The sequence below is a fragment of the Physeter macrocephalus genome, chromosome 15 (genome assembly GCF_002837175.3).
Source record: "Physeter macrocephalus isolate SW-GA chromosome 15, ASM283717v5, whole genome shotgun sequence".
Lineage (NCBI taxonomy): Eukaryota > Metazoa > Chordata > Mammalia > Artiodactyla > Physeteridae > Physeter > Physeter macrocephalus.
The window spans coordinates 42,754,057-42,757,525 of record NC_041228.1 but is presented as its reverse complement, the minus strand read 5'-3'; the positions used below and the strand labels follow the sequence as shown (position 1 = coordinate 42,757,525).

The 3,469-nt window shown below is 42.2% G+C and overlaps 1 pseudogene; it reads right to left on the bottom strand.

The window, feature by feature from the left end:
* Positions 1-1,320: 1,320 nt before the first annotated feature.
* On the bottom strand, positions 1,321-2,001 carry LOC102984922 (brain acid soluble protein 1-like; annotated as a pseudogene).
* Positions 2,002-3,469: the final 1,468 nt, after the last annotated feature.

Below are 3,469 nucleotides of genomic sequence, written 5' to 3'. Positions count from 1 at the left end.
CAGAAGTTGAGAGGGTAGTAAATGGAGTTAAAGTATTTCAAGATCATTATAATGTCAAGAAAATGGATAAAAGAATCAAGCAATATTAGTTTTTGATAATTTAAAGGTGCACCTTGTATTATTCAAGATAACCACTGAAAGAATAGTAATTGTATAGCTACCAAGCTGATGTTGATTGGGGGGAGGAGGGCAAAGATAGGATATTAAGAAAAATCTACCAAAAAAACAAGGCACGAAAGAAGGAAAACAGCATAAAGAAGGTTAGGCTAATTGAAGATGAATAATAGGAGATTTAAATCCAAAATATCAGTAATTATATGCTCCTATTAAAAGACAAAAGTGGTTATATTGAACTTGTAAAATTTACTATTTGCTGATTATAAATAATACATCTCAAAATAAGGAACAAAAAGTTGAAAATTAAAGGGTGGAAAAGATACAACTTGCAATCCTTTTTATTGTAACTGTTTATCTTTATTATTGTTGCACCATTTACACAATTACATATAATTTCAATGCATCTGTTGTATATTTTTTTGTTGTTTTTTTATTTTTTCTTCCATTTTCTAATGAGTGGTGTGTTGGAGTTTGTGACACAGGATGGAAGAGAAAACTGGAACTGCGATGAATGCAGACTTTTTTTTTTTCATTTCCACTGACCAGTAAACAGAACTACAGGTGAACTCAACCATGGACATACATTAACTGGTCATGAGAAATCTAGGGAGGCTAAGTAGGATGAAAGAATGTTTGTTACTCCCAAAAAGACCTGGGGAGGAAGAATGGAGTATTGGCATCAAGATACATGTGAACAGGCTAAGCAGGCTGTCTGAAAGTTGGCATTCATCCACATTAAAAAAACTTCAAAATAAGAAAGGCTGTAAATGAAAAAGAAAACAGAAAATGCTGCCTTCATAAACATCCGATTGCCTAGGCACAGGCCCTGCGGGCAGAATCAAACGCATCACTCCCAACTCCCCTTGCAGAAGACAAGATGTTCGGATCTTAGTGGTGGAGTGCATGTAACAGAAGTTCAGGTACAAAAGATGTACTGTACTTCAGACATTTAAAATCCAGGACTGATTGGTAGAGTTGACTGAAAGTATATTAGGTATTTACCCACAAAAATGCTATTTGGATTCTCCCAACACCCTCCCTCCCTTGATGGGACCACATGCTTGTTCTTGGGCAATACATACCATTACTTCCAATTTGAAACAAGTTAGTGTAGGAGAGAGACAGAGACACAGAAAGACAGAGAAAGAGACAGAGAGACAGGTTGTTGTTAAGCGGTATTCTTCGTTCCATTGGTTGTCCTTCTTACTCTTTCACTGCTAAAGTTTGATCGGAATTAGCTGCCAGGGTCTCGGCAGGTTTGACCTCGTCTGTGGGGGCTGCAGGGGCTTGGCCTTGGGCATGGAACTGGGGGCTTCCGTGGCTGCCAGGGTCTCCATGGAGGATGGGGCAGCCTCAGTGTTGCCGGGTTTTGAGTCTGAAGATGGGGCCCCGTCACTTCTTGTCTCCTGCACGGTAGGAGCTGCAGGAGCCTGAGGGTTTGTGGGTTCCTCTCCCTTCTTGCTCTTGTCATCCTTGGTAGAGGCCAAGGGCTCCGCAGCCTAGGTCTCCGAAGCTTCGAGGGCGTTGCACCTGCAGCTGGCCGGAGGCAGCCGCCGGCTCCTGCTCAGCATCCTTTGGGGGCTCTGGCTTCTGCTCAGCTCCCTCCGTCTGCTCCGGCTCTGCCTTCAGAGTGTCTTCCTTGGCCACCTCTTTGTCTTTCTCACCTTCCTTGTCTTCAGGCTTGTTGGCAGCATCCTAGGCATCCTTCTCCAGCTTCTCCTCCTTGTCCTCCTTCTCCTCTGGGGTCTCTGCAGCACCCTGAGTCTCATTGTCCTTCGGGGTTTCCTCCTCTTCTGTCCCAGCTCCTTTGGCCTTCTTGTCTTTGTCCTTGGCCCTCTCATCATTCACATTGTACCCCTTCTTCTTGCTCAACTTGCCTCCCATCTTGGAGTTCGGGTCTGGGTGCCTGTGCTTCCCTGGGTCGCTGGCGGAGGCTCTCTCCCCGGCTCTATGGTGGAGCCTGGAGCTAGGAGTGAGTTGGAGTGCTGCCGCAGCCGTGGTCACCACTGACACTACTGCCACCCACAACTTGCAATCTTAATGATTGTTTAATACAAAAAAGCGAATTAAACTATACTAGTATCAAAATAGATAAAACATATAACTAGAGACAAAGAGGGAAACATAAGAAAGGTCAACCATTTTAATCCTTTCTTAATTTGTGTTTACCTAATATCACAATTTCAAAATATAGAAATAAAATATAGAACTACAAGGAGAAATAGAAAAGCCAATAATCATAGTGGAAAACACAATCACAATTTTCTTAGTAAATGATAGAAGTAGAGAAGAGATCAGTAAACATTTGGAAGATCTGAACAGCATGATTAATAGACTTAATAGACTTAAACTAATTAATAGACTTAAACTAATTGACTTGTAGAAAACAGTACCCAACAACTGCAGAATACCCATTCTTTTCACAAACACACTATGCATTGTTAAAAATTGACCATATGCTAAGTCATCAAGGAAACTCAACAAATTTCAAAGGATTTTAATGATCAAAATATGTTCTATAACTACAATTCTATTAAACTTAAAATCACTAATAAAAAACCCTAGAAAATCTCCATATATATATGAATTAATAAGTATACTTATTATTTGACTAACTTACATTAATCAAAATGTTGTGGAATGCAGCTAGGCCTATTCTCAGAGGGAAATGCAGGGTATTCATTACAAAAGAAGAAAAGATGAAATCATAAAGCTAAACATCTGTCTCGTGAAGTTAGCAATAGAACAGTGAAATAAACCTAAATAAAAGAAAAGAAACTGAAAGATAAGAATAGAAACTGATATAATAGAAAACATACATAAAATAGACAGGATTGACAAGACCAAAAGTTGTTTCATTATAAGAAGCCATACATTTGAGAAACCTCTCCAAGACACAGATCAAGAAAAAAAGAGAAAAGCCACAAATAATCAATTTAAGTTAGAAATGGAGAACATCAGAAGATATTTTTTAAAATAACAAGACAAGGGCTTCCCTGGTGGCGCAGTGGTTGCGAGTCCGCCTGCCGATGCAGGGTACACGGGTTCGTGCCCCGGCCCGGGAAGATCCCACATGCCACGGCTGAGTGGCTGGGCCCGTGAGCCATGGCCGCTGAGCCTGCTTGTCTGGAGCCTGTGCTCGGGCTTCTCTGGTGGCGCAGTGGTTGAGAGTCCGCTTGCCGAGGCAGGGGACGCAGGTTCGTGCCCCGGTCCGGGAAGATCCCACATGCCGCGGCTGAGTGGCTGGGCCCGTGAGCCATGGCCGCTGAGCCTGCTTGTCTGGAGCCTGTGCTCCGCAATGGGAGAGGCCACGACAGTGAGAGGCCCGCGTACCACAAAAAAAAATAAATAA